Source organism: Pleurodeles waltl, chromosome 5 (assembly GCF_031143425.1).
Source record: "Pleurodeles waltl isolate 20211129_DDA chromosome 5, aPleWal1.hap1.20221129, whole genome shotgun sequence".
NCBI classification, from domain to species: Eukaryota; Metazoa; Chordata; class Amphibia; order Caudata; family Salamandridae; genus Pleurodeles; species Pleurodeles waltl.
In genome coordinates, this window is record NC_090444.1 from 1610102288 (window position 1) to 1610128368 (window position 26081).

At 43.5% G+C, this 26081-nt stretch overlaps 1 protein-coding gene across 3 annotated transcripts in view; it reads right to left on the bottom strand.

Annotated features, from left to right (window-relative positions):
- KCTD21 (potassium channel tetramerization domain containing 21) overlaps positions 1–25635 on the bottom strand; it is a 60139-nt gene extending 34504 nt beyond the window's left edge. Inside the window, exons 1-2 of one of the 3 annotated variants that reach the window (XM_069235941.1) lie at positions 25515–25635; positions 8644–8825 (exon numbers count right to left, since the gene is read on the bottom strand). The gene's annotated coding sequence lies outside the window, so the exon portion shown is untranslated. Of the gene's footprint in view, positions 1–467; positions 567–8643; positions 8826–25514 lie in introns of those variants that run through there. The other 2 variants (XM_069235942.1, XM_069235944.1) reach the window with 2 other exon arrangements.
- Between the last annotated feature and the right edge of the window lie 446 nt (positions 25636–26081).

Sequence of the window (26081 nt, forward strand, 5' to 3'; positions counted from 1 at the left end):
GTGATAGACATAGTTGGACATTTGCCGGGGGTGGGGCTCAGCTTTGGTTAATACTAAGTTGCTGGATCTTCCTGTTTAATTAACAGGGATGCTAGACTAACAAGTAATGTTTTGTTATAAATTAAAAAGAGACCAATATTCAAGAAAGAAACCCATTTACATTTAATAAAAAAAATTAAAAAAAAGGAATCTAAGCACCCAACCTCACCTCTCACAATAAGCTCACCCCTGAGCCTAACGCTTGCCCTCATACACCCACTAAACTACCTGCGTCAGCCCCAAATATTCTTCCCAAACTCACCTCCCACAGAGGTCCCAACTCTACCCTAATAGAAATATCCCGCCTTAGAATCCAGGATCCTTAGAATGACCTTCTGGGTACTTTGTAGGGCCCAATGGACCTCCTTCACCTCTTTCAGTCATTTTATGATTGGGAGGGTCTCTGTGGTTGAAGGGTGGTTGCTTACCTCAGCTGCCTACAGTGGTAGCGATGCAGTGGGCAGAATGCTCCTGGTTATCTAAGGAAGCTGCAGTAATTGTGGTGACTGCTTCTTCCCATTCCAGAACCACAAGCAAACAATACTCATGTGAAATGGCTTTCATTTTCTGAGGGGAAGCCGAGCAACTATCTCTAACCGGTATTATAGGTCTGGCAGGAGAAGAGGGAGAAAGGGATGGAGGAAGGAAGGAAAACAATATTAGTATTCACCACAAACAACTGTTTACATTGTCAGACAGTAACAACATTGCTCGTCCCTTACAGGCCTTGAAAAATCATTAAAATGTTACTAGACCTGCAGGTCGAGTAACCCAAATAATCTACTTGACCCAACTGTAATGTACTTGACCCGTAAACGGGTCTCAAATTGTACGATCCTAGGCAAATAGTTTACAGAGTCGCCTTTTTGTTCATTCTCACATATGATTGCAACTTCAAATATGTGAGCTCAGCAGTTCTGCAGTACAAAAAAACTCTTCTGTTTGATTAAGTAGACCAAAGTTTGCTGCATGTATCACAAGAATCTAGCCCACATACAGGGGACACGTGACTCCTGACTTCTTTTAGTTTACTAACAGCATTGCCATCAAGGCAGGAGTGTTTCTCAGTTTGTTTATACACTCACTTTTAATAAATATATTACTAAACCATGATTTGTTAGCATATTGTCATCTACACACACTAAATTTCCAAGAAATGCCCAAAACCTTTCAACTAACTTGCAGTTTTACTGACTAAACTATGTAGTGTATTAACAATATGGGACAATTGGGTTTCAAAAGACATCCCTTGCACATCAACACAGTGTATTCTGAGTTGTTTTCATTCCATTGTAGGGCAAACTGACTTTTGACCTTTGTCTGTGAACAGAGAGAGTAAATGTGACAGAAGAACAAGATTTGAAGGAATTTTTTATTGCACTTTCACTTTTCAACTGAACACAACACCCATTCTCTGTCAACTCGCCAGAAGGGGCGAGCGAGTCCTAAAAATAGCTTGGCCTGGCGAAGAGTCAAGTAGAGTTTTTGAGCCCTGCCTTGGGCCTCTAGGATTTTTTTTTGTTTATTTGTCACAGGGATTACCCCACCCCCTACAAAGAATTGACATAATGAACAAACACTGCCAAATTCAAAAATAGATTTTTTTGCCAAAATGTGTGAAAAGTTTCAAATAAATTTGTGAGGTGACTATTACCACACACTTGGGCCGTCATTGCGAGTTTGGCGACCCCGACAGGGTGGCCGTCGCCTAGGCAGCAACCACCCCACCAGAGTTATTATGGGTTTCCCGTTAGATCAGCGGGCAGAAACCTTAGTTTCCGCACACTGGCTTAGCTGGAAACAGGCTACAGTATAATATCCGGCTTGTAATTGAGCCGGCGGGAATGCGGTCGCCTACATGGTGCACCAGCACCCTTGAAATGTTAATTGTCTGTAGAGCAGACGGTAAACATTGCAACGGTACTGGGCAGGGGGGCCCCTACAGAGACGATGCCAAGTGCATGGGAAGTGCAGGGGCCCTCCCTATGTCCCCCTGCACCTATTCTCCACCAGTCTTTTCATGTCGGTATTACCGCCATGAAAAGGCTGGTGTAGAATGAGGCCATAATCCCCAGGGCAGCGCTGCCTATAGAGCTGCCCTAGCGAATTTGAATCTCCGCCACAGCTGGAGCTGCCGGTTCCCTGGTGGTCCGACCGTCAGAGTTGTAATATGGCAGTCAGACCACTACATTGGCAGAAGTCTAGACTGCCACACTTGTAATGACCCCCTTAATGTGTTATTAAAAATGACTGACCTGCAAAATATGCATAGATACCACCAAAGAAAACTATGGCACATTAAATCTATTCTTGTAGAGAAGAAGAGGTTTACCCAACAAACCCTACCTGACCTAGGTAAGAAAAAATAATACAAAACAAGATTGGTCAAAAGGCTGGGATTAATTATCCTATTTATGAAGGAAGTGATTAATACTCTCTTCGAGAAGTAATTTCTTTATAACATTTATTTGAACGTTTTTAAAGCAGGATGAAGAAAGAAAACACCCAAAAATGACTCAAAAATGACGAAATGTCTCAGTGATATCAAAACATAGCACAAGAAAGCCATCAACAGTTAAAAAACACGTCATCGGAAATCACACAAAAGAAAAAAAACCTCTGTAGATTGCCCCAAATTAATCTCCTCAATAAGAGGTAGTGGTTACGTAGAGCACTTGTAGTCGTAATCCACTCAAATGCAATGGTTGTGGATTCCTGTACCCACAAATGCTGGACACCTATCAATTTCTTCTTGGTGTTCCTTGCAATGTGTGGTGCCACTTTGAAGGGTCAAATACACTTTATATCCACCCTCGCCGAGATCCACAAAATGTCGACGCGTTTAGGCCCTTTCAATAAGGGCCTCATCAGGACTACAAAGGGACAACATTGCCTAATAACAAACCGAAAAAGACACAATAAGCTGAAAACACTTAAAAAGGACCGAAAATTTATTGGTGCAGGCTATGTGGCTGAATGGAGTCTAAACGCCCCTACATGCATCCCTACAAAACCAAAATGAGCACACGGTGCCTGTGTGAATCAAGAATATGCCACAAACTCTTAAAGTGAAACTCATGCACAATGTCCCATCGTGGGCTAAAGGACAAACATGTAAAACATATTCACATGCTGCTGGCTGGTGGGTCTATTGCCGTGGTAAAAGAAGGAGCAGCCAAGAGCTAAATACCTTAACTGGTCCAAAACCTTTGTCTGGGCCCAGGGGTTTTTCGTCCTAAGGAAGCCTTAACACAAGAAGAGAAAATAGAAAATAACGCGGCTGTTAGTCCGGCGAAGGGAACAAAGGGGAACTGGTCAACCCAGTACAGAAAGTCTAGCGCTGGCTAAAAATCTGGACTTACTGTGTAAAGTATGTTAGTGGAGGGTCCTTCTGCTGTGTCGCTAGTCCGCGCACAGCGTGCATCCGGCACAGGAGGCAATTCTCCCATCGAATGCAGCGGAGTGTCGAGCCCGATTAGCGGGCGTATGGAAATTACGTGCAACGCCGGATTGGGAAGCTCATTGCTAAATAGCCGTCACGTCATCAACACGCGTCGGCTCCAGGAGGAGGAAACCCCTTTAAAAATGTATCGGCCATCTTGGAGAAGACTGGATGGCTGGAAAGGGGGGCTGAGACCCCTGCTTCAACTAGTGTGACATGTGCAAGGGAAAGGAGGTCCTCGTTGCGACTTACAAAGGGCCTGCACTAAGGAACCTATGTAGACGGTCGTGTCAATCGTCCTTCTCCCTGAGGAAATTAAAAAGTGCAAATCAAAAAGAGAATCGCTGCTCATTACGGTGCTAGTACTACCAAATCTGCAGTGCGTCTATACCAAAAAAAACTTTCAGCCATTGTGGGCCAACACTGCAATCTGATTCTTGTTCTTACTCTCGGACAATCAACCTCCCCTTATTTTTCTGAAACCAAACTGCAACATGTAAAGGACTAAGAGAATCGGGGGGTGCATTAACGTGACGAGTGTACTTGCTACATAGAATTAGAGCAGAGCGATCCCTAGGGAGAACCGTGTGTGGAAGATGTAGTGTCTGGAAATAATCCTACATACACATGTTGCGGTGCTTGCGTAAGCACAGTGTAACCTGTAATTTTGTAAAGTTATACACAGGGGAAGGAAAACAGAAAGGTACAGTTTTACATTTTCTAAATCAGTGCCCAGAGTTCCTCAATGTCATTTAGCCCTTGACGGGCTGTTTGGTAGTTTTCAATTAGCCTTGCTTCCAGTCTCAACAGTTTATTCATTGTGGATTGTCCATCTAGCTTGGCTTGTACCACAGCCAACACTGTCCAGTGCATATCCTCTGCTGTATGTTTGGATTCAGTAAAATGTTCCACCAACGGCGCACATTTTATCCTTGATCTATGTTGCAAAATTTGAGTCTTGACCAATTGGGAAGTTTGTCCGATATATACTTTTTCGCAAGGACACATAATGCAGTAAACGAAATTTTTAGTGTTACAATTAGAAAAATCTCTTTGGAAGTGATCTTTTACATTTAGTACCACCTCTTTCGAATCTCGTGTATACTGGCACGCCAAACATTTACAGCATCTGAAATGGCCTTGAATGGCTGGTAACTGCAACATTGTTCTGAGCCCACTTCTTTGTGTATGTGTGTTAGCTGCTCTCACCCACTGGTCTTTTAAACTTCTGGCTTTTTTAATGCAAACAGGGGTTTTGTTATGACTAGGTTTTCAACTATTTTCCAGTTCCTCTCTATGATGGAACGAATTTTATTGGCCTTGGGGCTGAATGTGATGACGCAGGTAAGAGGAGTTTCTTTTTTCTTTACTTTAGGAACTAGAAGTGTCTCCCTGGGGGTATACCAGGCTTTTTTAGACGCTGCTTTCACTAGCTTTTTAGGATAGCCTCTGTGTATCAATTTTTCTTTTAGCTCCAAAGCTTTGTGGAAGTAATCCTCTTTATCACTGCAATTCCTCCAGATCCGGAGAAACTGACCATATGGCAGATTCTCTCCTCGGATGTCCACTTGAGAAATGCAGTAGCGTGTTACGGTATGTAGGTTTCCTATAGAGACTTACTTCTAATTGCCCGTTTCTTGCTAGGATCCACAGGTCGAGAAAATGTATTCTTTTGTTATCTTTACTTATAGTGAACTTGAAATTAGCTGTACGTTGGTTCAGCCAATCATGGAACAAACTGAGCACTTCTTCTGTACCCTCCCAGATCATCAACACATCGTCGATATATCTATACCATTTCTTGATGTTTTTTTCGAAGGGATTGGAGTGTGAATAAATCCACTCCTGTTTGAAGCAGTCCATAACTAAATTAGCTATTTTAGGTGCAAAGCTGCACCCCATAGCTACACCTTTAATTGGTCGGTACCAGTTTCCTTTGTATTTGAAGAAATTCTGTTTGAGGCATAGTGTGGCTAGGGAGACTAGAAATTCTGTGGGGGTATTTTTTTGGCCCAATATTGGTGTCTAGCACTTTCCTGATCACCTCTATTGATTCATCTTGGGGGATGTTCGTATATAGTGATTCTATGTCAAATGTGACCAACAACTGTGTGTTCTCATTAAAGGGACACGCTTCTATCTTGTTGATCATGTCCATGGAATCGCAGACATATGAATGAGTTTGGGTGACAAAAGGTTTTTAAAAAAACGTCCACAAATTGCGCTAAGGGTCCTAAAATAGACCCGCAGGCAGACAAAATTGGTCTCCCTGGTGGTTTTTCTGTGTGTAAATCTATGCAGCACAATTTAATTGGCAATGATATATCAGGCCTCAAAAAATCATTCAAATGTTACTAGACCTGCAGGTCGAGTAGCTTGAATAATCTACTCGACCTAACTGTAATGTACTTGACACGGAAATGGCTCTCAAATTGTGTGATCCTAGGCAAATATTTATTTTACAATTGTCTTTTTCTTCATTCTCTATTTCTGCTGTAAAAAAAAAAAAAAAATCCTGTTTTGTTTGATTAAATACACTAAAGGCCTCATTACGGCCCTGGTGGCAAGCTGGCAGTAACACCGCCAACAGGCTGGCGGTGTTCCACCAGCTATTATGACCCTGGAGCAAAAGCCAAGGCCATACCGCCGGCCCCTCCAACATACCGCCAGGCTTCCACAGTGAAATGTGCGACCGGTGCTACTGGACCCGCTGCACATCAACATTGCCGCCGGCTCTATTACGAGCCGGCAGCAATGTTGATGTGACTTTTCCGCTGGGCCAGCGGACGGAAACACTGTTACCGTCTGCTGGACCAGCAGAACAGTCATAATAGGGAGCCAGATATACCGCCACTGGCGGTATACTGGCACCTGCAGCTTCGGCAGTCTTTGTGAAAGACCGCCGAAGTTGTAATGAGCGCCTAAATGTTTGCTCCATGTTTAATAAATCTAGCCTCTTAGTTTACTAATAGCTTTGCCATCAGAGTAGGAGTATTTTTCAGTTTACGTTTAACCACTCCCTTTTAATAAATATATTACTGGTATCGCACTGTTAATTACAGACAGTAAATTTCCAAGAAATATCCAAAAACCTTCCCACTAACTTGCATCTTTACTGATAAAACTATAGAATGTATTAACAATAAGCTGTGAAAACTGGGTTTCAGAAAACATTTATCATTTGCACATCATCAAGTAAAGTGTTCAGACTTTTTTTTCATCCTATTAACATATTTTTTCATCACACAGAAGTACAAAAAACAGTCTTTCACAGCTACTGAAATATATTTTGAAAAGTTTGTAAAAGTGACTTAGTTATATAAATGTTTTATGTTAGGAAAAACCTCACACCAAGAGCCTTTCATTTAACATAGGTCAGACAGTTCACGTACAAAATCCTGGAACTCTGCAGTCACAAGGAAAAGTGTTTGCATTGCAAGAAAACAAAATGACCTTTTACCTCTATCTCTGAACACAGAAATGTGACAAGAACAATATTTAAAGGTATCTTAATTGCTAATTCAGTTTCTGACTGAACCGAATGCCTGTTATTTGCCCACTGGCCAGAAGGGACCAGTGGAATCTAAAAGTAGCTCGACCTCATAAAATAAAACTTGCCATAGCAAGTAGTCCAGTAGATTTTTCGAGCCCTGTATATACTCTGCAACACTTATTGAGCCAACCTGAAGGGCAGCATTTTTTTTAATTATTTTTGGACAACTAATGGCATGTCATAACAATTCCAGAGCCCCTGCTCTTATCCTACTCCCTCCTGAATCCACCCGGAGTCTCTAGACTGAGTCCCACACTACATCCTCCACCACAAATTCATTAAATGTACAACATATTTTATTCCTGAGCAACAGAGCAAGTGAGTAATGGGTAAGGTAAGGTGTACTAGAACATCAGAGCTTGGGCTAGATTTAGGTTTGGCTATGGGCAGGTTGGGTCAATGTCAAATATAGTAGGATTAGTTGTGTGGCTAATGGAATGTAGAAGAAGGAACAATGTAATGGAAACTACGAGAAGATGATACTTAGGCAGAAACTGTTAGAGGAATGTGATATGTGCCAAGATGGGATTGTGGACTAGCTGGGACTGAATGGGAAAGTGGGTGATCGGTATGAGTAGGCACTGAGCAAAATACCCATTCTTCTCAAAATTACTGTCAAAGAAAGAGAGGATGAGACAGAAACATAGGAAGATGGATAATTAAAAAAGGATTGGTATCCGGGCTTGGTTTCAAGGAGAGATTACCTTAATACATGCATCAGTTGTCACAGAGAAAACGTGGCAGTTAAGACTTGATACAGGTCTGTCAGGCTCCGGGGAACTCTGTGGTGATGTGGCACTTGGACACTTGACTGTTTCCTAAGAATCAGAGTGGACTCTTGACTAAGGCCTACTACTGAGCATTCCATGGTTGTGGCCTCTAGTGAATGGGGAATAACCCAACTGCACTAAAAGGAAGAGAGTGGGACAGAGAATTCCCAGTAAAACATTAGAGCCTCCAACTCAAGGGGATTGTGTTATTGCAATACTTCTTTAAATGTATAAAGTTAGAAATAAAATACTTATTTTTTAATATAAAAATAAGCATTTGTCTGGACATTGATTTACTGACATTACTGAGTGCACTTTGAGCTATGAGTTTCGTTCACTACTCTGTATCTACACTTCCCCCCCCCAAGGGAACCTTTTGACTGCTCGTCCACACCTACCACTGAGAGCCAAGCACAGAAACGGTACTTGGCCCAGTTGCTCACGAGCCGTAGTAGATAGGGTCCAGGACATCAGCAATAAAAGATCTTAACCACAACAGTTGGGCCCAGTAGCTCGTGTGTCCCCATGGCCATCTGAAAGGGATTCTGACAGCAGGCAAATAAATAACTAAAATACAACCATATAGATATAAAATATGAATATATACTTTAGCCCCATCTGTGTATATATATCTACACATATACTTTGTGTATTATACTCATTTGTATTTATAAAATATGTATTTATATATTAGATACATTTACTTATGTACAAAATGTGTACATGTGATACATATTTATATATATTTATGTACATATAATAAATATCAATTAAACTTAACTGTGATATAAATAATGCCCCCTGAAAAGAAATAAATATAAAATGAAAACATGACTTACCTAGCTCTGCCACCTCAATGCCAAGTAGGTCCTCCTCCTGGTCTATTAGGTCAGCTCAGCAGTACATCACCTGCAGGTTGGTGCATACTGTGCAGCGCTCTCCCACGTCACAACTTGCAATCTACCAATTGTTACCATTTTCATGGCCTGCTGCTTGCCGCCAGCATGAGGAGGAGATGGTGCTGCACAAAAACAAAATAGTGCTGCAAACTTATTAACCCCTTCGCTGCCAGGCCTTTTCCCCCTCCTGTGCCGAGCCTTTTTTTGGCTATTTGGGGCAGTTCGCGCTTAGGCCCTCATAACTTTTTGTTCACATAAGCTACCCACGCCAAATTTGCATCCTTTTTTCCCCAACATCCTAGGGATTCTAGAGGTACCCAGACTTTGTGGGTTCCCCAGAAGGAGGCCAAGAAATTAGCCAAAATACAGTGAAAATTTCATTTTTTTCAACAAAATGGGAAAAAGGGGCTGCAGAAGAAGGCTTGTGGGTTTTTTCCCTGAAAATGGCATTAACAAAGGGTTTGCGGTGCTAAAATCACCAGCTTCCCAGCTTTCAGGAACAGGCAGACTTGAATCAGAAAACACAATTTTCAACACAAATTTGGCATTTTACTGGGACATAGCCCATTTTCACAATTTTTTGTGCGTTCAGCCTCCTTCCAGTCAGTGACAGAAATGGGCGTGAAACCAATGCTGGATCCCAGAAACCTAAACATTTCTGAAACAAGTAGAGAAAATTCTGAATTCAGCAAGGGGTCATTTGTGTGGATCCTACAAGGGTTTCCTACAGAAAATAACAACTGAAAAAGAAAAATATTGAGATTGAGGTGAAAAAAACATCACTTTTTCTCTATGTTTTACTCTGTAACTTTTTCCTGCAATGTCACATTTTCGAAAGCAATATCCTTTTACGTCTGCTGGACTCCTCTGGTTGCGGGGATATATAGGGCTTGAAGGTTCATCAAGAACCCTAGGTACCCTGAGCCAATAAATGAGCTGCACCCTGCAGTGCGTTTTCACTCTATACCGGGTATACAGCAATTCATTTGCTGAAATATAAAGAGTGAAAAATAGCTATCAAGAAAACCTTTGTATTTCCAAAAAGGGCACAAAATAAGGTGTTGAGAAGCAGTGGTTATTTGCACATCTCTGAATTCCGGGGTGACCATACTAGCATGTGAATTACAGGGCATTACTGAAATAGATGTCTTTTTTACACACTCTCTTATATTTGGAAGGAAAAAATGTAGAGAAAGACAAGGGGCAATAACACTTGTTTTGCTAATCTATGTTCCCCCAAGTCTCCCGATAAAAATGATACCTCACTTGTGTGGTTAGGCCTAGCGCCAGCGAAAGGAAATGCCCCAAAACGCAACGTGGACACATCACATTTTTTTTAAGAAAACAGAGGTGGTTTTTGCAAAGTGCCTACCTGTAGATTTTGGCCTCTAGCTCAACCTACCAAACCTCTGCATTTTTTAAAACTAGAGACCTAGGGGAATCCAAGATGGGGTGACTTGTGGGGCTCTGACCAGGTTCTGTTACCCAGAATCCTTTGCAAACCTCAAAATTTGGCTAAAAAAAAACACATGTTCCTCACATTTTGGTGACAGAAAGTTCTGGAATCAGAGAGGAGCCACAAATTTCCTTCCACCCAGCGTTCCCCCAAGTCTCCCGATAAAAATTATACCTCACTTGTGTGGGTAGGTCTAGCGCCCGCGTCAGGAAATGCCCCAAACCGCAATGTGGACGCATCACATTTTTTCATAGAAAACAGTGCCTACCTGTGCATTTTGGCCTCTAGCTCAGCCGGTCCCGGGGGGGGGCAGAAATGGCCTAATATAAATTTGCCCCCACTCCCCCCCCCGGAGCGACCCTTGCCTACGGGGTCGCTCCCCCTGCGTGACATTGGCGCCAAAAAAAAGATCCCTGGTGCCTAGTGGTTTCTGCCCCCTTTGGGGGCAGACTGACCTATAATCGGCCGATCTGCCCCCAAAGCGGGCAGAAATGGCCTAAATACAATTTGCCCCTCCAGGAGAGCGACCCTTGCCTAAGGGGACGCTCCCAATCTGTAAAACAACAACAACAGCAAAAATCCCAGGTGCCTAGTGGTTTCTGCCCCCCTTGGGGGCAGATCGGCCTAATTACAATAGGCTGATCTGCCCCCATGGGGGGCAGAAATGGCCTAAAATAAATTTGCCCCCCAGGGGAACAACCCTTGCCTAAGGGGTCGCTCCCCTTACGTGAAAAAAAAAATGAAAAAAAAAAACTCCCTGGTGTCTAGTGGTTTCTACCCCCCTTGGGGGCAGATTGGCCTCATTGATTACTTTCATAGAAAACCGTGCCTACCTGTGCATTTTGGCCTCTAGCTCAGCCGGCACCAGGGGGGGCAGAAATGGCCTAAAATAAATTTGCCCCTCCACACCCCAAACCCACCCGGGAGCGACCTTTGCCTACGGGGTCGCTCCCCCTGCGTGACATTGGCGCCAAAAAAAAAAAAATCCCCGGTGTCTAGTGGTTTCTGCCCCTTGGGGGCAGATGGACCTAAAATCGGCCAATCTGCCCCAAGGGGGGCAGAAATGGTCTAAATACAATTTGCCCCCCAGGAGAGCCACCCTTGCCTGATGGGCCGCTCCCCATCTCTGAAAAAACAAACAAAAAAAAACCAACACACAAAAAAAAAATGCCCTGGCACCTAGAGGTTTCTGCCCCCCCTGGGGGGGGCAGAAATGGCCTAAAATAAATTTGCCCCCCAGGGGAACAACCCTTGCCTAACCGCTCCCCTTACGTGAAAAACAAAAAACAAAAAACAAAAACTCCCTGGTGTCTAGTGGTTTCTACCCCCCTTGGGGGCAGATTGGCCTTATAAAAATAGGCCAATCAGAAATGGCCTAAATATAATTTGCCCCCTATGGGAGCGACCCTTGCCTAAGGGGCCGCTCCCCACACCTGAAACACAAAAAAAAAAAAAAAAAAAAAAAAAAAAAAAAGGATCCCTGGTGTCTAGAGGTTTTTGCCCCCCCGGGGGCAGATCGGTCTAATAATAGGCCGATCTGCCCCAAGGGGGGCAGAAAAGGCCTTCCCAAAAAAATGCCCCCCCTGGGAGCGGCCCTGCCTTTGGTGGGGATGGGGGGGGGGGGGAAGCACACAGAGGGAGTGAGAGCACTCCCTCTGGGCTGTGTGCCGAGGACGTAGTGGTTACGTCCTCGGCACAGCAGCACTGTGCCAAAGGACGTAACCACTACGTCCTCGGCACAGAAGGGGTTAAAACTTGGTGGGGCATTACCCCTTGCGCAGTGGGCAACCACCAAGGGATCGGGGGGCCCAGCAGCACTGCCTCACTCTGCTATAGTTAGGGAATATAGAAAACTCTATAGAAAAAGGGGAATATATAAAATAAAATAAAAAGTCAAACGGGACAAAAGATGGAAAAAAAGGACACGGAGTAGTCAAAAAGCAACAAAAAGTGAAAATAAAGTTGAAAAAAAAAAAAGAAGGACAAGTGGACAGAAATGGAGTGGATGGGCCTAGGAAACAGGGAAACGTTGTATAGCTAGGCAGGAGCCATCTGGAATAACTAAAATGGGAGCGAGCTTGTGCAGTGCAGCTTTCTGTTTCACACTACTTTTTTAATATGAAATGTGTTTTTAACATTAGGTGCAGGAGACGCATTTCATATAATTATGCGTTATTTTGTGTACTTATTTTTCAATTTTTCTCAATTATGCAAACAGGAACTGCACGAATTTCACACACCCCTACAAAAACCTGTCATGCTTGAAAATGTTGACAATTACACTATATAAATTGAACGTTTTGTTCAGATTCAAACACCACCAAAGTTATACTTGAACCAAAAGATACTTAAGCACAACTTTGCCACATATATATTTTCACTGGGAAAAAAGTTAAGGTGGCATTGAAGTTCAAAATTAAGTAATAAAACTTCCAGAAATTCGCTAGTTATGGTCTGCTAGCAACCAGAATTCATGACCCCAGACTCAAAATCATAACTTGTCCCTAAATGCATAATAGTTATACTAATAAACAACTTAATTTAACGATATATATTTAACCACTTAAATGCTGATGCCAACACTCCTCCCTCATCTCAGTATGGAGCCCTTTTTATATTTGGAGTCGTTTACGCTTAAGTCTTCATAAGTTTCTTTCCCAAAAAAAAAAAAAGACACCCAGTCCAAATTTGCATAATTTCTTTCCCCACATGATCTGGATTCTAAAGGTACCAAGGTACCCAACATTTGTAGATTCCACTGGGGGGCATTGGGGGTTACAGGAACATAGCCAAAATGCAGTAATATAAAAAAATGGGAAAATGATGTACAAGTATGTGTTTCATCCTAAAAATGGCATCAACAAAAGGTTTGATGTGCGGAGATCAGACTCTTACCATTTTTTCACCACTGTTACAGCAATTTTCAAAGTGGTGTTACTATTTATTATTTTTGTGATTGGGAGGAAGAATTGTTAAACCACTAGTGAAACTGGAAAGCAATACGTGTCTGAAAACCAGACAAAATTATGAATTCCGCAAGTTATTTGTATAGATCAGTCACAGGTTCTCAAATAAACTATTCCTTGAAATCAAAGAGAAAGTAGGAAACAACTAGATATGTGACAATTGCTTCATCTGTAATGTTTTGCCCTGATAGCTAAGCTACACAAGTAACACTACGCCCTTCAGATTCCTCACGGAAATCTACATCTATTGGTTGTCCATAAATAACTCCTACCCAGAACCACCAAGCAAGTCAGAGATTATAATGTATTGCATTGTGTGCCAACCATGCCTGAATTAATAAGGTAAAATCTACTGAGTGAAAAATGGGTCTAAAGGATGTCTTATACATTTTTTATGTGCTTATACTGTCGTAATTCAGTGGGTTTTTTGCAAAATGGGTTGTTTCCTGCAAGCAGTATTACATTTGGAGGCCAAAAATTAAGACAAATTCTATAGATAACAACAAATATTCTTCTACTCTGTATTACCAAATTTATCTTGTTTAAAACTGTACTCCATCTGCGCGGCTGAGCCTATCACCCATGACAGAAAAAAATGTTGCAAAGTGCAACATGGACCCTTCAGTATTTTTCCTTGGCACTTCGATCTGTCTGGGGATGGGGGTAGGTGCAGCATTGGGTCGAGGATGGGCAGTCACCCAGGGAAACCTACTACCCCTTGGAATTTCTGAAAACTAGACACACTGAGGAATCCAGAATAGAGTCGCTTACATGGAAAGCACCACTTTTTCTTACTCAAAATATCCTGAAAACATCTAACTACGGGTAAAATGGATTGTTCTCACATTTATGAGAGGGAAAGTTCTGTAATCTGCAGAGACTGAAAAAAGTCCTACTACCCAGTGTTCCACACATTTCTTGATAAAAATGGTACCCCACTTGGGGGAGTGGGACTACCACCTGCGATAGTACAGGTGCAAAACTGCAACGTGGAGACACCAAGATTTTCCCTTGAAATTTCAATCTTTCTGAGGGTATGGGTAGCAGCAGTATTTGGGCCCAGTGGCAACTGGCATACAGGGAAACCTACCAACTTCAGACATTTCCAAAAAATACATGCTCAAGGCAGCCAAGCATGGTGTGGCTTACGTGGATCCCACCACTTTTATTTACCCAGAATGTCCTGCAGACATTACAAATCAAAGCTTTCATCACATTTCTGAGAAGGAAATTTCTGCAGTCTAAGTGGATCCATAAAAGTCCAACCACCAGGCAGGGGTGTGGAATTTATTAAAATATTTACTTGTCCAGGGGACAGGTTGCTTCTCAAATCTACTTGTCCTGTAAAAAGATCTACTTCTCCCTTTGGTGCCATGTAGTGTGGCGACAAATTATGGCAGCAATCTCATTAAGTAAGAGCTCTGATAATAGCCTCTCTGATTATGCCAGGGCTACTACCATAGTAGGGCTTGAATACTTGCAGTTTCAATCCCTACTGTAGCAATTTCCTTATTTTGCCACCTTTCTGCAGATCTGCATACTGGGGCTGGAGGAAGCAGTAAGCAATAGTTCCAGGACTGGAATGCCTTTGAGTCCACAAACCTACTAACCTGCATGTTTTAAAGATTTTCACCAGCTTCTCTCTAATATTTTCCCATAATAAGAAAGGTTGGACATTTACTCCTGACAATGGCAGAATTAGAACTTCTTCTTCTAGGGTTGGGAAGAAAGTGGCTGGAGGGAAAATGAACTTGCAAATGCTCAATAGATTTTCACATGAGCAAATCTACACATGCGTATTTACCCAGGGGTGTGGAATTTATTAAAATATCTACTTGTCCACGGGACAGGTTGCTTCTCAAATCTACTTGTCCTGTAAAAAGATCTACTTGTCCCTTTGGTGCCATGTAGTGTGGCGCCAAATTATAGCAGCAATCTTATTATGTAAGAGCTCTGATAATAGCCTCTCTGATTATGCCAGGGCTACTACCATAGTAGGGCTTAAATACTTGCAGTTTCAATCCCTACTGTAGCAATTTCCTTATTTTGCCACCTTTCTGCAGATCTGCATACTGGGGCTGGAGGAAGCAGTAAGCAATAGTTCCAGGGCTGGAATGCCTTTGAGTCTGCAAACCTACTAACCTGCATGTTTTAAAGTTTTTCACCAGCTTCTCTCTAATATTTTCCCATAATAAGAAAGGTTGGACATTTACTCCTGACAATGGCAGAATTAGAACTTCTTCCAGGGTTGGGAAGAAAGTGGCTGGAGGAAAAATGAACTTGCAAATGCTCAATAGATTTTCACATGAGCAAATCTACACATGCGTATTTACCCATGCTAAAATACAGTTCACAAATATTTTATAGGGGTACGACATATACCATGGGTGCACTTTTGTGACTTTCTTTAAGAATTTGGGGCCACATGTAGGTAGGTTCAGATTTGTGACCCGCAAATTGCGAGTCGCAAATCCGAATGTAGGATGGTGTCCCTGACACCATCTGTGATTTGCAAGGGCTTCGCAAATGTTCACCTCATGAGGTGGGTCGCAATTTGCGACCCCCTTGCGAATGGCGGCCTCACAGGGATGGTGGCCTGCTGGAGACAGCAGACCACCATGTCTGTGACTGCTTTTCAATAAAGCAGTTTTTTTTTTTTGTTTTTTTTTGTAATGCAGCCCGTTTTCCTTAAAGGAAAACGAGATGCATTACAAAAACGAAAAATGAAACGTTTTCGTTTCATTTTTTCAGAGCAGGCAGTGGTCCGCAGGACCACTGCCTGCTCTGAAAAAATGTTTACAGTGACATTCACAATGGGGAAGGGGTCCCAGAGGGACCCCTTCCCTTTTGTGAAAGTGTTAGCACCCATTTGAAATGGGTGCAAACTGAGATTGGTTTGCGCCCGCATTCGCAAAACAATCCTACATTGCACTGCGAGTCGCAATTAGGAAGGGAACACCCCTTCCTAATTGCGAGTCACAAACCAGTTTTGCGATTCGGTTACCAGGTTACCGAATCGCAAAACTGGGTTTGTGCATCGCAATGTGCTTTTTGCACGTCGCAAAACAGCGAAAGTCGCTGTTTGCGACATGCAAAAAGCTACCTACATGTGGGTCTTGGTCCCTAATTAGGTCTGGTGTCAACAAAGACATTTTGTTTTTATTAAACTTCTATTTCTCTCTCTTTCGGCTGGCTTTACTGTGAGTGATCGCATTCTTCTCTTCCACAAGGAGCATATTGGCACACAAAGTAGTTTTATTCAGTGTCAGGAACTACAGTGGCAATCAGTGACGTAATGAAACTGGAGGGTGCCCCTTTGCAAAGAACATGGAGGAGCCCCCTCTCCAGACTCTCTCAGGGCAGATGCTGTGCTGAAGGGGCCCCCTGGAGGGCGGCTGCGGGGCCTTTGTTATGCCACTGGTGGCAACATGTGCTTTTAGAGTTCAAAAACGTTTTGGGGGGTTTTTGCCAGTGTTTGTTACAATGTTGAGGACCTGGTAGCTCCCACAACAATAAAGTGTTACAAAAGCCATGTCAAAACAAGACACGCATTGATGAAACTAAAAGACTTATAAAAATATGTCAGATCAGTTGGCTTTGTCAGTGTTTGTTTATTTTCATGCTTCCCATAATCGTGTTGAAAATGGTTACACTGATTTTCCATTAGAAATATTTTTGGGAAATACTAGCATGCATCAAAACATTTTACTAAATGACACTTCATTTGCATATAATCAGAGAGCATTCTGGGAGCATTATACTTAGCCTCATAGCCTAAACTTTTCAAACATGTGTATACACGTTTTTTTTTTTTTTGTACTGGAACCAACGTCAGTAGTGAAGTGTGACATTGAAACATTTATTTACAGCACTCACCCTAATAATGAAGGTTTTCAAATAATGAACCATAAATACAAGTTCCAACAGCATTATCTCTTGGAAACACATTACCTCAACTGCAGAAAGTTCCACTCTCTGTAAACAGGCAGCCAAAGGGTTTGTGCTGCAGAGGGTTGGGTCTGCTTGTCCCAAGGACAAAGTAAACATAAAATCTTGTTGCCCTTGACCCCAAACAAGATGTCCCGGGCGTCGGGCGATAGGAATTCCACATCCCTGTTACCCATGTTAAAATACAGTTCACAAATATTTTATAGGGGTATGACAGATACCATGGGTGCACTTTTGTGACTTTAAGAATTTGGGGCCACATGTAGGTAGGTTCAGATTTGCGACCCGCAAATTGCTAGTCAGAGCGACTCGCAATTTGCGAGTCGCAAATCCTAATGTAGGATGGTGTCCCTGACACCATCTGTGATTCGCAAGGGCTTCGCAAATGCCCACCTCATGAATAATCATGAGGTGGGTCGCAATTTGCCACCCCCTTGCGAATGGCGGCCCTCACAGGGATGGTGGCCTGCTGGAGACAGCAGACCACCATGTTGGTGACTGCTTTTCAATAAAGCGGTTTTTTTTGTAATGCAGCCCGTTTTCCTTAAAGGAAAACGAGATGCATTACAAAAACGAAAAATGAAACGTTTTCATTTCTTCAGAGCAGGCAGTGGTCCGCAGGACCACTGCCTGAATGAAAAAATGTTTACAGTGACATTCACAATGAGGAAGGGGTCCCATGGGGACCCCTTCCCTTTTGCGAAAGTGTTAGCACCCATTTGAAATGGGTGCAAACTGTGATTGGTTTGCGCCCGCGGTCCCAAAACAATCCTACATTGCACTGCGAGTCGCAATTAGGAAGGGGACACCCCTTCCTAATTGAGAGTCGCAAACCTGTTTTGCGATTCAGTAACTAGGTTACCGAATCGCAAAACTGGGTTTGTGCATCGCAGTGTGCTTTTTGCACGTCGCAAACAGCGAAAGTCGCTGTTTGCGACATGCAAAAAGCTACCTACATGTGGGTTTTGGTCCCTAATTAGGTCTGGTGTTAACAAAGACATTTTGTTTTTATTAAACTTCTATTTCTCTCTCTTTCGGCTGGCTTTACTGTTAGTGATTGCATTCTGCTCTTCCACAAGGAGCATATTGGCACACAAAGTAGTTTTGTTCAGTGTCGGGAACTACAGTGGCAATCAGTGACGTAACGAAACTGGAGGGTGCCCCTTTGCAAAGAACATGGAGGAGCCCCCTCTCCAGACTCACTCAGGGCAGGTGCTGTGCTGAAGGGGTCCCCTGGAGGGCGGCTGCGGGGCCTTTGTTATGCCACTGGTGACAACGTGTGCTTTTAGAGTTCAAAAACATTTTTTTTTTTTTTTTGCCAGTGTTTGTTACAATGTTGAGGGCCTGGTAGCTCCCACAACAATAAAGTGTTACAAAAGCCATGTCAAAACAAGACACGCATTGATGAAACTAAAAGACTTATAAAAATATGTCAGATCAGTTGGCTTTGTCAGTGTTTGTTTATTTTCATGCTTCCCATAATCGTGTTGAAAATGGTTACACTGATTTTCCATTAGAAATATTTTTGGGAAATACTAGCATGCATCAACACATTTTACTAAATGACACTTCATTTGCATCTAATCAGAGAGCATTCTGGGAGCATTATACTTAGCCTCATAGCCTAAACTTTTCAAACGTGTATATATGTTTTTTTTTGTACTGGAACCAACGTCAGTAGTGAAGTGTGACCTTAAAACATTTATTTACAGCACTCACCCTAATAATGAAGGCTTTCAAATAATGAACCATAAATACAAGTTCGAACAACATTATCTTTCGGAAACATTACCTCAACTGCAGTGAGTTCCACTCTCTGTAAACAGGCAGCCAAAGGGTTTGTGCTGCAGAGGGTTGGGCCTACTTGTCCCAAGGACAAAGTAAACATAAAAACTTGTTGCTCTTGACCCCAAACAAGATGTCCCGGGCGTGGGGCGGTAGGAATTCCACATCCCTGACCAGGATTCAAACACTTCTCTAAATAGAAAAGTTACCCTATGTGTGGGGGTGGGCCTACCTAATTTATCGGGCAGGACCCAATCAAAACTTAGATCATGTTCAAATCAATGTACTGTCAATGTATTCTTCAAATTATTAAAGATTTGGTCCATTCCTAGCTAAAAATTAAGCTCACCCACAAATATGGAGTACATTCTTTTCAAGAGACATGGGGGAATGCAGAATGGTAAGGCTTTTGCCACTGGCTGAAAGTGCCAGAGATTTCTGACAAATAAATGTGAGGAACACTGCGTCTTATGACCCACACTTGGACTACTGCAGGGCATTTTAGGTAAGAATGTATCCTTGGAGCCACAAAAGCCACACCACCTTTTCCTTTCTCTTGGTCTCAATTATGTTTAAGAAACTACTGAGGTTGGTAAGGTTCCCTTGGTTCTGGCCAAACCCAGGCTCCACATTTTTGAGTGTGGGGAGGAACCATGAATAAGAGAGGGTAATGCTTCAGTGTCTCATGATGTACCTTCCCTGCCTCCACAATGGTAATAAAAAGTATACTACACCGTGCATACATGGTTTATGCCTTGGTCATTTTCTACTTGAGCGAAACACAAAATCTGTCCTCTGGAAAAAGGAAAAAAAAAAAATACCTCTCCGTCCTTGGGACACTTGAATGAATGAATATATATATATATATGTAGGAAGTTGGCTCTGTATGCACTATTTCAAAGTAAGAAATAGCATGCACAGAGTCCAAGGGTTCCCCTTAGAGGTAAGATAGTGGCAAAAAGAGATAATTCTAATGCTCTATTTTGTGGTAGTGTGGTCGAGCAGTAGGCTAATCAGAGGGTAGTGTTGAGCATTTGTTGTACACACACAGGCAATAAATGAGGAACACACACTCAAAGACAATTCCAGGCCAATAGGTTTTTATATGGAAAAATAAATTTTCTTAGTTTATTTTAAGAACCACAGGTTCAAGATTTACAATCAATACTTCAAATGAAAGGTACTTCACTTAGGTACCATAGGAGCTTTGAATCAGCAAAATAACATGTAGAGTTTTGGCAAAAATGGCAATAAGCTATTTTAAAACTCGACAGTGCAAATTTCAACAGTACCTGGGGGAGGTAAGTATTTGTTAGTTTTGCAAGTAAGTAAACCACCTACAGGGTTGAAAATTGGGTCCAAAGTAGCCCACCGTTGGGGGTTCAGGGCAACCCCAAAGTTACCACACCAGCAGCTCAGGGCCGGTCAGGTGCAGAGGTCAAAGTGGTGCCCAAAACGCATAGACTTCATTGGAGAAGGGGGTGCCCCGGTTCCAGTCTGCCAGCAGGTAAGTACCTGTAACTTCGGAGGGCAGACCAGGGGGGTTTTGTAGGGCACCGGGGGAGGGGGGGAACACAAGTCAGCACAGAAAGTACACCCTCAGCGGCACGGGGGTGGCCGGGTGCAGAGTGCAAAACAGGCGTCGGGTTTGCAATTGGTTTCAATGGGAGACCCAGGGGTCTCTTCAGCGAAGCAGGCAGGCAAGGGGGTGGCTCCTCGGGGTAGCCACCACCTGGGCAAGGGAGAGGGCCACCTGGGGGTCGCTTCTGCACTGGAAGTCGGATCCTTCAGGTCCTGGGGGCTGCGGGTGCAGTATCTTTACCAGGCGTCGGGTTCTTTGAAGCAGGTAGTTGCGGTCAGGGGGAGCCTCTGGATATCCTCTGCAGGCGTCGCTGGGGGGGCCAACTCTGGCTACTCACAGTGTCGCAGTCGCCGGGGAGTCCTCCCTGTAGTGTTGGTTTTCGGAAGGTCGAGCCGGGGGCCTCGGATGCAGAGTGGAAAGTCTCACGCTTCCGGCGGGAAATGTGTGGTCTCTAAAAGTTACTTATTTGTTGCAAAGTTGCAGTCTTTGTGGAACAGGGCCGCTGTCCTCTGGAGTTCTTGGTCCTTTTAGATGCAGGGTAGTCCTCTGAGGCTTCAGAGGTCGCTGGACCCTGGGGGACGCGTCGCTGTTGCAGTTTTTCTTGAAGTGGGAAGACAGGCCGGTAGGGCTGGGGCCAAAGCAGTTGGTGTCTCAGTCTTCTCTGCAGGGCTTCAGGTCAGCAGTCCTTCTTCGTCTTCAGGTTGCAGGAATCTGTTTTCCTAGGTTTTGGGGGCCCCTAAATACTCAATTTAGGGGGGTGTTTAGGTCTGGGGGGTTAGTAGCCAATGGCTACTAACCCTGAGGGTGGCTAGACCCTCTTTGTGCCTCCTCCCTGAGGGGAGGGGGGCACATCCCTAATCCTATTGGGGGAATCCTCCATCTGCAAGATGGAGGATTTCTAAAAGTCAGAGTCACCTCAGCCCAGGACACCTTAGGGGTTGTCCTGACTGGCCAGTGACTCCTCCTTGTTTTTCTCATTATCTCCTCCGGTCTTGCCGCCAAAAGTGGGGCCGTGGCCGGAGGGGGCGGGCAACTCCACTAGCTGGAATGCCCTGTGGCGCTGTAACAAAGGGGGTGAGCCTTTGAGGCTCACCGCCAGGTGTTACAGTTCCTGCAGGGGGAGGTGAGAAGCACCTCCACCCAGTACAGGCTTTGTTACTAGCCACAGAGTGACAAAGGAACTCTCCCCATGTGGCCAGCAACATGTCTGGTGAGTGGCAGGCTGGTAAAACTAGTCAGCCCACACTGGAAGTTGGGTATGTTTTCAGGGGGCATCTCTAGGATGCCCTCTGGGGTGTATTTCACAATAAAATGTACACTGGCATCAGTGTGCATTTATTGTTCTGAGAAGTTTGATACCAAACTTCCCAGTTTTCAGTGTAGCCATTATGGTGCTGTGGAGTTCGTGTATGACAGACTCCCAGACCATATACTCTTGTGGCTACCCTTCACTTACAATGTCTAAGTTTTTGCGTAGACACTGTAGGGGCATAGTGCTCAAGCACCTATGCCCTCACCTATGGTATAGTGCACCCTGCCTTAGGGCTGCAAGGCCTGCTAGAGGGGTGACTTATCTATACCATGGGCAGAGCGAGTTTGGCATGGCACCCTGAAGGGAGTGCCATTTCTACTTAGTCATTTTCTCCCCACCAGCACACACAAGCTGGCAAGCAGTGTGTCTGTGCTGAGTGAGGGGTCCCCCCCAGGGTGGCATAAGACATGCTGCAGCCCTTAGAGACCTTCCCTGGCATCAGGGCCCTTGGTACCAGGGGTACCAGTTACAAGGGACTTACCTGGATGCCAGGGTGTGCCAATTGTGAAAACAAAGGTACAGGTTTAGGGAAAGAACAACGGTGCTGGGGCCTGGTTAGCAGGCCTCAGCACACTTTCAAATCATAACTTGGCATCAGCAAAGGCAAAAAGTTAGGGGGTAACCATGCCAAGGAGGCATTTCCTTACTATATATATATATATATATATATATATATATATATATATATATATATATATATATATATATATATATATATATTTTAATTTCCTACAACATTTGCAATTAAATTTGTATCAACAGCTAGGTATCAATTCAATGTCACCGAAAATGTAGTTAATGATTAGAGTTACAAAACTTCTGGTGTGCGCGACTGCCCAAGACAGGGATGTGGAATTCCTATCGCCGGACACCCGGCCAAGGGCAACAAGTTTTCATGTTTTTTTTGTCCTTAGTACAGGTGGGCCCAACCCCCTGCAGCACAAACTCTTTGGCTGCCATTTTACAGAGAAGTGAACTGTCTGCAGTTGAAGTCATATTTGCACATACCTGAATGCTGTTCAAACTTGTATTTATGGTTCATTAATGAAAAGACTTCATTATTAGGGTGTGCACTGTAAAACGTTTTATGGTCACAATGCACTACTGACAGTGGTTCCATTTTTAAAAAAACTAAAAAGTGTACATACATGTTAGAAAAGTTTGACAATGTGAGGTTAAGTATAACGCTACCAGAATGCTCTCTGATTAGATGCAAATGTTTGTAGACGCTTGTAAATAGTTTTGATACTATGACATTTTAGGTGCTATTTCTTTCAAGCGTCATTTAGTAAAATGTGTTGATGCACGCTAGTATTTCTAAAAAAAAATATTCCTAATGGAAAATCAGTGTAACCATTTTCAATGAGATTATGGGAAACATGAAAATAAATAAGCACTGACAAAGCCAACCGATCCACCATTTTTGTGATTCTTTTGGTTTCGTCAATGCGGGTCTTGTTTTGACATGGCTTTAGTAACCCTTTATTGTTGTGGGAGCTGCCAGGCCCTAACCATTGTAACAAACATTAGCAAAAAGCAAAAAAGTTCTCAAAAAGCACACATTGCCACCAGTGGCCTAACAAAGGCCTGCAGCCCCCCTCCAGGGAGCCCACTCAGCACGGCACCTGCGCTGAGAGAGGGTGAAGGGATCCCCCTACATGTTCTTTGCAGGGGGACCACCTCCAGTTTCGTTACGCCACAGATTGCCACAGTAGTTCCTGTCACTGAAACAAAACTTTGTGCCAATATGCTCCTTGTGGAAGAGCACAATGCGATCACTCACAGTAAAGCCAGCCGAGAGAGAAATAGAAGTTTAATAAAAACAAAGGGCCAAATGTATCAAAGCATTTTACCCATTCTGTGTCTATGGGAAAATGCTTTCGTACATGTGGCACAAAATGCCTTTGTTAACGCCAGACCTAATCAGCAACCCAATTCTTAAAGAAAGTCACAAAAGTGCACCCATGGTATATGTCCCTGAATTAGTGCCTTTCATGAATTTACAAGAACTTACAGAAGTAGATCAGGAAATCGTACTCCTACAAAATAATTGTGAACTGTATTTTAGCACGAGCAAATTTGCATGTGTAGATTTGTTCATGTGAAAATCTATGGAGAGTTTACAAGTTCACTTTCCCTCCAACAACGTTTTTCCCCAAACCCTGGAAGAACTTCTACTTCTGCCATTGTCAGGAGTAAATTTCCAACCTCTCTCATTATGGGAAAAAATCTGAGAAGAGCTGGTGAAAATCCTTAAAACATGTAAATTAGTAAGTTTGCAGACTCAATGGCATTCCAGCCATGTAACTTACTGGATCCTCCGCAGATGCTATAGATCTGCGGAAGGTGGAAAAATAAAGAAATTGCTATAGTGGGGATTGAGGTTTCAAGTATTCCAGCCCTACTATAGTAGTAGCCCTGGCATAATCAGAGGGGCTATTACCAGAGCTCTTACATAATGAGTTTGCTACCATAATTCGTCTCCGCACTACATGGCACCAAAGGGACAAGTAGATTTTTTTACAGTACAAGTAGATTTAAGAAGCAACCTGTCCCATGGACAAGTAGATATTTTATTAAATTCCACACCCCTGCCAAGAGCGTATTGGCGCTAGCGAATTAAGCTCCAACCAATAACAATGAAAAGCTGGCACCTAAACCTATCATACTAAAGAGAAGAGGAAAAAAAATCCAAGTTTTTAAGTACTTACAAAAGCAAAGCAAATTAGTCTAACATTTTAGATGCTGAGGATGTTTATTAAACAAAACACATGTTGAGTAAAGAGAACTACGACCTCCCCAGGCCACTTTCTTAATCCTGGAAACTACAACTGACCTAGACACAGCAGACCACCAGGATCTTTTGGGACAATACCAGCTAAACCTGCTTTTAAGATATTCTGGGCCTGATCCATGTGGCGCTTTAAATGCCAGACAGAGAGCCTTAAAAGCAATCCTCTTCGTGACCGGGAGCCAATTGAGCTTCACTAAAACGTTGGCTACGGACTTAGATTTAGGAATTATTCAATAATACAGCAGACAGTATTTCTGTAACTTGTTTAGGGCTCTCTTGTCAAGACTAAGGAACTAATCTCCTTTCTTTTCAAATCTGGAGGTATAAAAGGTAAAACTTTCTCCAACATTTTTTAAAACAAGACTAAGGAGATAATCACTGTTTTCAAACCTGGTGGGAGAAAAGGTAAACCTTTCAACATTTTTAAAATAAAAATGCATGATGAAGATAGCCGATTTATCTTTGCCTCGAAAGAGAGCTCTACATCAGTAATACCAAAAATCAAAATCACATAATCTGACTTTCACTTGAAAATTATTTCCGTTTCCTCTGTGAAACCGCGTGTCCCTGAATTTTTTCTTGTTCAGGCAGCCTCAGTCAATGCTGTTACATAATCGTTTCCCTGCCACAGTGTAACTGAGGCCACTGTCCCATCATGTCCTGTGTACGCACAGAGCGCTCAGCTGTTCGTGCTGCATCAGGTGATTAACGCAGTAGCCTGGCAGAATAGGACACAACAAACTGTGCGTCCGAGCTTCCTGTCACATCCTGCGAGCCGGCTCCCTCAAAGAAGTGTCAGCTTTCAAACCCCTTTAACTCGGAGTGGACAGCACTATGCCTTTCGTGAACATGCCCCTCACTCGGTGCCGCAATCAGCCACCGACTGCCGCCCCTCTCATTGTTCTTAAGGCCTACCCCCTCCCTCAAGCCGCCAGACTCCCAGGGTGCACGGCGGGCGCCGTTCTCACCTGCTTCCAGAGGGGCTTGGATCTCCACAGCTCCCTCTAGCTGCGACCGACCCTCCACAGCCCCTCCGTGCGAAGGAGGCTTCCGAAGAATGAGCGGCGCCGGGGCGGTGCGACGCAGCACGTTACCTGGTGACGTCGCAGGGCTGTGGTGCGCAGGCCCGGGTTGTTGGTCTGGTGCGTGGCAGTGGTTGCCGGAGCGGTGCGGAAGGTGCGTTCTTCGTGCGTGGCCCACTGCACAAAGTGATTATTACACCTCATCATATTACCGGCCGAGGAGCTGGGATCGTTTCCCTGCTTAGAGAAAGCACACACGAATTGTTTTTGTGGGGTACTCTCAGAGCACAGTTTCGCATATTTAAAATAGACGTTATTTTCAGATTAGCCAAACTCTGGACTAGGCCTTCTGTGACACACTTCTTGGTTGCCTCCCTTTGCTGCACACGTTCTTTGTCAACCTTATGTCAGTCTTGCAGTACAACAGCAATTTTCATAGGAGTTATCGTTACCCAACTCCGTGGTAGTTAAGTACTTTTAGTGTAAACTGTTCACCCCTGAAGACAATCTAGT